At 48.9% G+C, this 11,592-nt stretch overlaps 1 pseudogene; it reads left to right on the top strand.

Annotated features, from left to right (window-relative positions):
* Nucleotides 1-10,931: 10,931 nt before the first annotated feature.
* Nucleotides 10,932-11,113, top strand: LOC126191704 (U2 spliceosomal RNA; annotated as a pseudogene).
* Nucleotides 11,114-11,592: the final 479 nt, after the last annotated feature.

Raw genomic sequence — 11,592 nt, 5'->3', positions numbered from 1 at the left:
GCACCCGGCAGTGGCATAAGTGCCCACAGGCAGCTGGTCGTAGGGCTTCACAGTCCTCCTCTGTCCCGGAGACTGAATCAGTGGAAGCCCTCCCATCCAGCGAAACCCAAGGAGCACCCAGAAAAGTCTAAGAAGAAGACCTCTAAGACAAAAGGAACTTGCGGTAGCACCCACCTCACCTCAGACCCTCAAGCTCTGCGTCTGAGGGCGAGGTAGAGATTATGGCGTCCGCTGAGGACCTAGATCTCGCCGGACTCACAGATACAATGGATGTAACTCACACAAGTACTCAATCGGTGGCAGCAGGTGACCCAGTGGCGCAATCTGTCTCCTCAGTCCCTCCACGACTCTCTCGGCCATGGACAACGTCATCCTGCAGTAGAACTGCAGTGGTTTTTTCCACCATCTTGCTGAGCTCCGACAACTTCTCAGCCTTCACCCTTTCCTCTCCATTGCTCTTCAGGAAACTTGGTTTCCAGTTATGCGAACCCATGCACTTCATGGCTATCAGGGTTATTATAAGAACCAGGCAGGGTATCTTGTGGCATCTGCATCTGTGTCCTTCACTTCCTTTACAGCAACTCTGTCCCTCTACGGACACCTTTATAAGCTGTCGCTGTTTGGGTGTGGACACCTCATGCTGTTACTGTCTGCAGTCTCTATCTGCGCTGCTAGCCCAATTGCCGCCACCTTTCCTGTTACTGGGCTACTTCAACGCCCATAACCCTCTGTGGGTTGGATCAGTGGCAACAGGCCGAGGCGGCATCGTTGAGCAATTATTGGCCCAGTTCTACCTTTCCCTTTTAAATAATGGTGCCTTCACACATTTCAGTGTGGCGCATGGCATTTACTCAGCCATCGACCTTTTGATCTACAGCCCTAGCCTATTACCATGTGTTCAATGGTGTGTGCATGAAGACTTGTTCAGTAGTGACCACTCTCTGATCTTTCTGCCACTGCCACAGTATCACTCTTCTGGGAGCCCCTGCAGATGGGCCATGAATAAGGCTGACTGGGACTTGTTCACCTTCATTGCCACTACTGACCCTCTTTCCAATGACACCATTGATGCAGTGGTTCACTTGGTCACCACTGGCATCATTACTGCCGCAGAATCTGCCACTCCCTGTTCTTTTGGGCCCCCTTTGCGGAGGACTGTGCCTTGGTGGTCACCCGAGATCGCTGAGGCGATTAAAGATCACAGGCGGGCACTCCAGCATCACAAGTGGCATCCCGCATTGGAACTTAACGGCTCCGTGCGCGTGCCTGCTGCCTCATTCGTCAACACTATCAGGAGTGCTGGGAAAGGTATGTCTTGACCATTGGCCTCCGTACCTCTCCATCACTGGTTTGGGCCCAAGATTAGGCAACTCTATGGCTATCGGATCCCGGCAGCGTATCTGCACTTCCACTGAATGGAGCAGTCTGTGCTGACTCCCACACAATTGCAAACCCCTTAGCGGAGCATTTTGCTCAGAGTTCCGCTTCTGTGAATTACCCACTCGCCTTCCGCTCCCTGAAAGAGCAGTGGGAACATCGGTTCCTTTCATTTCACACGTGCCACCCTGAATCGAACAATGCTCCGTTCAGTGAGTGGGAATTCCAAAGTGCTCTAGCCGCTTGTGGCCTGATATGGCTCCCAGGCCAGATCACATCCACTGTCGGATGTTCAAACACGTCTCGGTGGACTGCCAGCGACGCCTCCTAGACCTTTTCAACCGTTCTGGGTTGAGGGTGAGTTCCTGTCGCAGTGGCAGGTAAACTTCGTAATCCGTGTGTTGAAACCTGGCAAGAACCACTGGAGGTAGACGGCTACCGCCCCATTAGCCTCACCAACGTTCTTTGCAAGTTGCTCAACACATGGCTACTTGAGTCTCGGGGCCTTCTGGCTCTGTCTCAGGGTGGGTTCCGTAAGGGCCACTCTGCCGCCGACAATCTGGTGTGCCTGGAGTCTGCCATCCATATGGCCGTTGCTCACTGTCAGCATCAGGTCTCTGTCTTTTTTACCAAGCGGAAGGCATACGATACGACATGGTGACATCACGTCCTCTCTACACTTCATGGTTGCGGTCTTCGGGGTCCGCTGCCGATTGTCATACAAAATTTTCTGTCACTTCGTTCCTTCCATGTGCAAGTTGCAGCCTCCCATAGTTCCTCCAGAATTCAGGAGAATGGGGTACTGCAAGGATCTGTCTTAAGTGTCTGCCTCTCTTTGATTGCAATTAATGGGCTCGCTGCGGCGGTGGGAACGTCTGTCTCACTTTCCTCGTATCCTGACGACTTCTGCCTATACTATAGCTCCACTGGCATTGAAGCTGCTGAACGGCAGCTGCAGGGCACTATCCGAAAAGCACAGTCTTGGGCTGTAGCGCATGGCTTCCAGTTTTCGGCTGCAAAGACCTGCTTTATGCATTTCTGCCAGCAACGCAGTGTTCACCCTGAGCTATGACTTTATCTTGATAGCGAACCTCTTGCTGCGGCGGAGACGCATCGGTTTTCTGGATTGGTTTTCGATACCATATTGGCTTGGCTGTCTCATATTCTGCAGCTTAAACAAACGAGCTGATCGCATCTTAACGCTCTTCGTTGCTTGAGTCACACCAGCTGGGGTGCCCTCGGTCTACCCTTCTACAGCTATACCAGGCACTAATTTAGTCTCGTCTAGATTATGGGAACCTGGCTTATGGTTCGGCATCACCTTCCACATAGCAGTTACTGGACCCCATTCTTCACAGCAGGATCCGACTCACCACTGGAGCTTTCCAGACAAGCCCTGTCAACAGCATACTTGTGGAGGCAGGTGTCCCTCCATTGCAGTTCCGGCGCATACGATTACTGGCCGCTTATGCTACACACCTTTGTAGGTTGCCCAGGCATCCCAATTATCGTCTCCTGTTTCCTCAGTCGGTCGTCCATCTTCCAGAACGGCGGCCCCGGTCAGGGTGTATGATTGCGGTTTGCGTCACAGCTTTTCTCTCTGGGCTTGAGGTTTTTCTATCTTTCACCTCTCTCCTGGGCCCCTCTGCGTATACCCCCGTGGTGTGAGCCCTGCCCCTGCCTTTGGATCGATGTCGCACTGGGCCCTCCACTGCAACTTTCTTTCAATCCTTGCCACGTTTCAAGGCTCTGACGTTGACTATACTGATGGTTCGATGGTTGCTGGTCATGTCGGTTATACTCTTACTCTAGGGGATCATTATGAACAACACTCATTGCCGACTGGCTGCAGCATTTTCACTGCCGAGCTGGTTGCCATCTCTCGCGCCCTAGAGTATATCCGCTCCTGCTCAGGTGAGTCCTTCGTTATCTCTAGTGTTTCCCTCGCTCTCGTCTGGTAATGGCTATCCAGGAGTCCCTCCATACTCTTGCCCGTTATGGCCGCTCTATGGTGTTTGTGTGGACCTCAGGTCACATAGGCATCACGGGAAATGGTGACACGCTGGCCAAACAGGCTGTCGATGCACCAGCCTTGAAGATTGGCCTTTTGGAGAGTGACCTCAGGCCAGTTTTGCAGCAGAAGGTACTTCGCACCTGGGTTGAGGAAGGCGCGCCCTTCCTTCACCCAACAAACTTCGGGCCATCAAGGAGGCTACTGGCGCTCCTCCTTGCGGGTTTCTCGCAAGGACTCTGTTGTTCTCTGCCGCCTGCGCATTGGCCACGCCTCGATGACGCACAGCTTTTTATTGCGCCTCGAAGACCCACCTTTATGTCGCTGCGGGTCAGCTTTGACTGTGGTCCACATTTTGTTGGACTGCTTGTTTTCAACTCCGCTCAGGCAGACGTTTGCGCGGCCTGATATGCTTCCTGCACTTTTATCAGATGACGTTGCGATGGCAGATATACACTCCTGGAAATTGAAATAAGAACACCGTGAATTCATTGTCCCAGGAAGGGGAAACTTTATTGACACATTCCTGGGGTCAGATACATCACATGATCACACTGACAGAACCACAGGCACATAGACACAGGCAACAGAGCATGCACAATGTCGGCACTAGTACAGTGTATATCCACCTTTCACAGCAATGCAGGCTGCTATTCTCCCATGGAGACGATCGTAGAGATGCTGGATGTAGTCCTGTGGAACGGCTTGCCATGCCATTTCCACCTGGCGCCTCAGTTGGACCAGCGTTCGTGCTGGACGTGCAGACCGCGTGAGACGACGCTTCATCCAGTCCCAAACATGCTCAATGGGGGACAGATCCGGAGATCTTGCTGGCCAGGGTAGTTGACTTACACCTTCTAGAGCACGTTGGGTGGCACGGGATACATGCGGACGTGCATTGTCCTGTTGGAACAGCAAGTTCCCTTGCCGGTCTAGGAATGGTAGAACGATGGGTTCGATGACGGTTTGGATGTACCGTGCACTATTCAGTGTCCCCTCGACGATCACCAGTGGTGTACGGCCAGTGTAGGAGATCGCTCCCCACACCATGATGCCGGGTGTTGGCCCTGTGTGCCTCGGTCGTATGCAGTCCTGATTGTGGCGCTCACCTGCACGGCGCCAAACACGCATACGACCATCATTGGCACCAAGGCAGAAGCGACTCTCATCGCTGAAGACGACACGTCTCCATTCGTCCCTCCATTCACGCCTGTCGCGACACCACTGGAGGCGGGCTGCACGATGTTGGGGCGTGAGCGGAAGACGGCCTAACGGTGTGCGGGACCGTAGCCAAGCTTCATGGAGACGGTTGTGAATGGTCCTCGCCGATACCCCAGGAGCAACAGTGTCCCTAATTTGCTGGGAAGTGGCGGTGCGGTCCCCTACGGCACTGCGTAGGATCCTACGGTCTTGGCGTGCATCCGTGCGTCGCTGCGGTCCGGTCCAAGGTCGACGGGCACGTGCACCTTCCGCCGACCACTGGCGACAACATCGATGTACTGTGGAGACCTCACGCCCCACGTGTTGAGCAATTCGGCGGTACGTCCACCCGGCCTCCCGCATGCCCACTATACGCCCTCGCTCAAAGTCCGTCAACTGCACATACGGTTCACGTCCACGCTGTCGCGGCATGCTACCAGTGTTAAAGACTGCGATGGAGCTCCGTATGCCACGGCAAACTGGCTGACACTGACGGCGGCGGTGCACAAATGCTGCGCAGCTAGCGCCATTCGACGGCCAACACCGCAGTTCCTGGTGTGTCCGCTGTGCCGTGCGTGTGATCATTGCTTGTACAGCCCTCTCGCAGTGTCCGGAGCAAGTATGGTGGGTCCGACACACCGGTGTCATTGTGTTCTTTTTTCCATTTCCAGGAGTGTAGTTTTGAATTTTATTCGTGCAGGAGGTTTTCATCGCTTAATCTAAGTGTTTGTCCTTTGTTTGTGTTGAGCCTGCCCTTTGGCCTACAATTTTAGACTGGGGTTTTTAGTGTGTTTGTTGGTGGTTGGCTTTTTCCTTTTTTTGTTTCTATGGTCGGCCAACCACTGTCATACTCGGTGTGATTTTAATTCCTTTTGTCTGGTCTCTGTCTGTCTCTTTCTTGTCCTGTGTCGTCACTTGTCATCTAAATTGTTTGTTTTTATTCCTTGTGGGTGTTTCAAGTTCATTGAAAAAGGGACCGATGGCCCTAGTAGTCTGGTCCCTTCAGTCCCACAAACCAACCAACCAGCATAGGCACATAGGGAACACACACGGCACAGATCTGTAAGTCTATGGTATTGGTGATAAGTTGAGAAAACCGTCCCGAAACACATGTGATACAAAACGCCACTGTGTCCTGAGAATGTACGCCGACATCAATATGGCATATGATCACCATGCCCATGTACACAGGCCGCACAACGGGTTGGCAAACGCTGGATCAGGTGGTGGAGCAGCTGCTGGGGTACAGCCTCCAATTCTAGCACCAGTACCTGTCGGAGGTCCTGAAGTGTCCTAGGGGTTTGAAGACGCGCAGCGATATGTCGACCGAGAGCATCCCAGACGTGCTCGATGTGGTTTAGGACTGGAGAACAGGCACTCCACTCCATTCGCCTGATATCTTCTAAGGTACTCCTCCACGACGGTAGCTCGGTGGGGCCATGCGTTATAAGCCATCAATGACGTCCCGATACACCTGACCTGTTACAGTTCCCCTGTCATAACATGCAGGGGTGTACGTGCACCAATCGTAATCACACCCCACACCATCAAACCACGATCTCCATACAGGTCCCCTTCAAGGACATTAAGGGGTTGGCTTTGGTTCCTGGTTCATGGTTCACGCCAGATGAAAACCCAGCGAGAATCACTGTTCAGACTATACCTGGACTCGTCCGTGAACTTAACCTGGGACCACTGTTCCAATGACCATGTACTGTGTTCTTGACACGAAGGCATTACGGGCTCTCCTGTGACCAGGGGTCAGTGGAATGCACCGTGATGGTCTCCGGGAGAATAAACCACGACTGTTCAGTCGTCTGTAAACCGTGCATCTGGAGACGCACTGTTCCAGTGGCTGTAGTGAGATCCTGAGCAAGGCTACCTGCAGTACTTCATGGCCGTCTGCGGGCACTGATGATGAGATATCGGTCTCCTTTTGGTATTGTATACTGTGGACGTCCCGTACTGTAGCACCTGGACACGTTTCCCGTCTGCTGGAACCGTTGCCATAATATTGATATTACTTTTTGTGACACACGGAGGGCCTGTGCTACGACCTGCTGTGTTTGACCAGCCTCCAGTCGCCCTAGTATTACCGCTTGTAACTTCATCAAAATGTGTTCTTTGAGTCATTTTTAACACACAGTCACCATTAGCACGTCTGGAAACGTCTGCACACTTACTCGCTCCACAGTACTCTGAGATGCACCAACACACCTCTGTATATATGGACTGTTGCCAGCGCCACCGTGCGTCGACCGCAGGTCACATGCACCGCATGCTCATACCCCAAGGTGATTTAAACCCGCAAACCGCCCACTAGAGCGTTGTTTCGCCATGTATCAGCATTATCCTTAATTTATGAGCATGAATGTAGCTTGTTTTACATCTAAATAAAAGTCTTATTCAAGATCCGGGTGAGGCTTAGTGTATACAACAAAGGTGGTCTCACTATATATTGTTTCCTAACATGACGTGCCCTAGTGGGTTCAATTCCAGGTTTAGGAAAATTGTCTCCAGGCCTAGCCCCTGTTTGACCCTTGAAGGGCTGTAGCTTCCATAGCGCCGTGTCATATGCTAAAGATAAACAATAAACAATAGTCTGTATGTGCAATTAAGTTGCGGGTTCCCAATTTATCGAAAAGAACACGGTTAAAACCATCACATTTCTGGCGCCGAAACACTGTTTGTAGGAAGGGACGAGATGACTGGACAGGCGTTAATGCGTCACGAAATAACTTCAGCTGCCGGCCGTGGTGGTCTAGCGGTTCTAGGCGCCCAGTCCGGAACCGCGCGACTGCTACGATCGCAGGTTCGAATCCTGCCTCGGGCATGGATGTGTGTGATGTCCTTAGGTTAGTTAGGTTTAAGTAGTTCTAAGTTCTAGGGGACTGATGCCCACAGATGTTAAGTCCCATAGTGCTCAGAGCCATTTGAACCAATAACTTCAGCTGTATATCAGAGGAAGCCTTAGAAGGCAAAAGCTCTAGGCAAGACATAGAATGGAGTTTCAATTTATTTTCCCCTGTTCCAGCATTTTCGTATCGGGGTAGCACTTTCGTCCTACGTCCTTAGTTATTTGTTAGATGTTTTCCAGTCTCTGTCTTCCTCTACAGTTTATACATTCTACAGCTCCCTCTAGTGTCGAGAAACTTACTCTCTGGTCTCTAAGATATGTCATCCTATCCCTCTTTCTTGCCAGACTTTCCATTATTTTCCTTTCCTCACCGATTCTGAGGAGAACCTCCTCATTCCTCACGTCATCAGTCTATCTCATTTCCTACGTTCTTCTGGTGCACCACATCTCAATTGTTTCTTTCTCTTTTTTTATGCTTTCATACTGCCCGTGTCTGACTACTATACGATGCTGTGCTTCAAACGCACGTTTTCAGAAATTTCTTCCTCGCATTAAAACCTATGCTTGATACTAGCTGATTTCTCTTGTCGGCAATACCCTTTTTGACAGTGTTAGTTTGCTTTTTATGTCCTCCTTGCTCCGCTCGTCAGAGGATATTTCTCTGCTTGGGTAACAATATTCCTTAACTTTTCTACTTCGTGAACCCCAGTTGTGAAGTTAAGTTTCCCGCTGTAATGATTTCTGCAGCTTTTCATTACTTCCGACTGTCTTTGATTTACTCTCAGCCCTTATACTATACTCAATTGATAGTTCTTTCCATTCAGCACATCCTGTAATTCTCCTTCGGTTTCACTTTGGGTAGGCATGTAAAGAGCAAATCTTATCATTAATTTCCTTATATCATAAATTAAGTCATTGCTTCTACCACGGATAGACTGAACAGCAGGGCGAAAAACTAAAACTCTGTTTTACAACCTTTTTAATCGGACACGTTGTCCTTGGTCTTCCACTCTTATGGTTCCCTCTTGGTTCTTGTGCACACTGTATATTATCAGTCCCTTCCTATAGCTGAACCCTACTTGTCTCAGAATTTCGTACATTTTGCACCATTTTAGATCGTTGAAACCTTTTTCCAGGTCTAAAAATCCTATTAACTAGTTTCGATTTTCTTTCAGTTTTGCTTTCGTTATAAATCCCAACGTCATAAATGCCTCTCTGTCTTTATCTTTCCTAAATTCAAACTGATCATCATCTAACTCTTCTTCAGTTATCTTTGACATTCTTCTTTTATTATCTTTGGAGTAGAGCGCAAAGTATTTTTCCGGAAGTCTGATGGTACACCACCAGTCTCATGCACTCTACTCACCAACATGAGTAGTCGTTTTGTTGCCACAGTCGCCTATGATTTTAGGACTTTTGTCCATCCTTTCTGCCTTATTTAATCTTAAGTCTCTCAAAGCATTTTTGTATTCTGATTCTAATACTGGATCCCCGTCTTCTTTCTTATCCACTCATGTCTCCTGTTCTGTCACGTCACAAGACAAGTTCTCTCCCTCATAGACGTCTCCAGTTTAGCTTTTCCATGTACCCACTCTGTCCTCTGAATTTAGCTGTGGAATTCCCATGACACTCTTAATGTTAACCACTTTGCTTTTGATTTCACCGAAGGCTGTTTTGACTTTTCTGTATGCTGAGTCAGCCCTTTCGACAACCAATTCTTATTCGACTTCTTCACATTTTTCGTGTAGTCATTTCCCCTTAAATTCCTTAATTTCCTATTTATTTCATTCCTAAGTGACTCGTGTTCTATACCCTTGATTTTCCTTGAATATGTATGTACTTCTTTTCTTCGTCTATCGACTGAAGTATTTCTTCTGTTACCCAAGGTTTCCTTGCAATTACCGTCCTTGTACTTTCGTCTTCCTTCCCAACTTCTGTGGCTGCTGTTTTTAGAACTGTTCATTGATCTTCAACTGAACTTCCTACTGAGCTATTTTGCAGTATGTTTAGCCTCCAAAAGCTTCTGTGGTATCTCTTTATACCTGTGTGCTTCCTGAGCACATTTCTTTGCCCATTGGCTCTGCCAGACTAGTCTCTTAGACTTAATCATTTCTAAAAAAAAAATGGCTCCGAGCACTATGGGAGTTAACAGCTATGATCATCAGTCACCTAGAACTTAGAACTACTTAAACCTAACTAACCTAAGGACATCACACAACACCCAGTCACCACGAGGCAGAGAAAACATTTCTAAAATGTAATCTGAATCTATATCTGCTTCTGAGTACGCCTTTCAATCCAGTATCTTATTTCGGAATCGTTGCCTGACCGTGATGTAATCCAAAGGGGACTCTTTCCGTATATCCCTTCCTTTCCAAAGCATACCTCCTATTCTCGTGAATTCTGAACAGAGTATTCCTAGTAGCAAGCCGATATTCTCCTGTAACGCTTTTTTCTATTCCTTCCCCTGCAACCGCATTCCAGTCCTGTATGCCTATCAGATTTTCATCTAGCATTATGTACTGAATTACCCATTCAATATCCCCATACACTTTCTTCTTCATTTTCTGCCTGCGTAGTGGGCATGTGTATCGTAACTATTGCTGTCGGTGTCTGTTTGCTGTCGACTGTGAAGGGAATAACCCTATCACTGAACTGCTCGCAACAGCTCACTCTCTGAGCTACCTTTCTGTTCATAACAAATTCTTCTCCCGTTAAACCCTTCTCTGCTACTCTTGACATTTCCCTATTCTCGTCTGACCAGAAGTCCTTGTCTTCTTTGTGTTTACTTCACTGACCCCCACTGTATCTATATTGAGCCATACCATTTCCCTTTTCAGATTTTCTATGTTCCCCACCTCTTTAGAATTCCATGTCCCGATTTTTAGCAGGTTATCTTTCTCGTAGATAATTCAATCTTCTTTTCATGATCGGCTCCCATTTCGCAGTCCCCTCATGGTGATCCGAATCAGGGACTAGTTCATAATGGTTTGGTTCAAATGGTTCAAATGGCTCTGAGCACTATGCGACTTAACTGCTGAGGTCATCAGTCACCTAGAACTTAGAACTAATTAAACCAGACTGACCTAAGGGCATCACACACATCCATGCCCGAGGCAGGATTCGAACCTGCGACCGTAGCGGTCACGCGGTTCCAGACTGAAGCACCTAGAACCGCACGGTCACACCGGCCGACCATAATGGTTTGCCAACGGAAAGTTCGTCATGATGTTTTGTCAATTTCAGGCCACATGTCCCGTGGATACAGGTTGCATGTCTTTATGCAGAGGATTCCCGTGCCTTCTGAATCCTCGTGCCTTCTGAATCCTCGTGCCGTTAAACATTGTTTCTTCTTCTGCCTTTAGGGTCAGTCTCCCACTCCAAGGACAACAGAGCTCCTTCACCCTTTTTGACATGACCGTTGGCAGAACGGTGGTGACGTCCCAGGCCGAAAGTCTTTGGCAGCCGTCCACCTGCTTAGCTAACATCGCTTCTCGGCATTTTGGCTAAGATCAAAGTGTATCATCTGTTCTTATCAGCTTAATATCTGATCCATCGTAGGAACAGAGCATTAAACTCAGTTTTGGTTCCCACGGATTGCTAGGGTCTTGCTCCACCTCTGTTGCGGGTTGGCCCAGAATTGCACTACCACCGGGATCAAAAACAATAAAAAAAACTGGTAACATGCTTGCCTCCCATGTAGCGGGCCCGGGTTCGATTCCCGGCCGGGTTGGAGATTTTCTCCGCTCGTGGACGGGGGTTTTGTGTTGTCGCCATCATTTCATCCTCATCAACGGCACGAGAGACGCCCAATGTGGCTTCGACGGAAATAAGACGCACTCGGTGGCCGAACTTTCCGCAGTGGGACCTCCCAGCCAGCAATGCCTTACGATCGTTTCTCTCTCTCTCTCTCTTTTTTTTTTTTTTTTTTTTTTTGGTCGCCGTTTCTGACGTTTTTTATTCAAAATTTAAGCAGTGTCACTGGTCGGACTCGGCTTAGAAGACATTTTTATTACTAGTCAGAGACACCACAGATAAACCGCCGCACATACAGTGAATATTCCAGGAGGATTGGCTCAATGCTACTTAAGACACGGCAGAAATAGCGGGTCGTATCAAATCAGTAGAAAGCACCGTCTGAAAAAGA

This window comes from Schistocerca nitens, chromosome 6 (assembly GCF_023898315.1).
Source record: "Schistocerca nitens isolate TAMUIC-IGC-003100 chromosome 6, iqSchNite1.1, whole genome shotgun sequence".
In the NCBI taxonomy this organism is placed as follows: Eukaryota; Metazoa; Arthropoda; class Insecta; order Orthoptera; family Acrididae; genus Schistocerca; species Schistocerca nitens.
The sequence above is the reverse complement of the archived record's forward strand: the minus strand, read 5'-3'. Positions and strand labels throughout refer to the sequence as shown.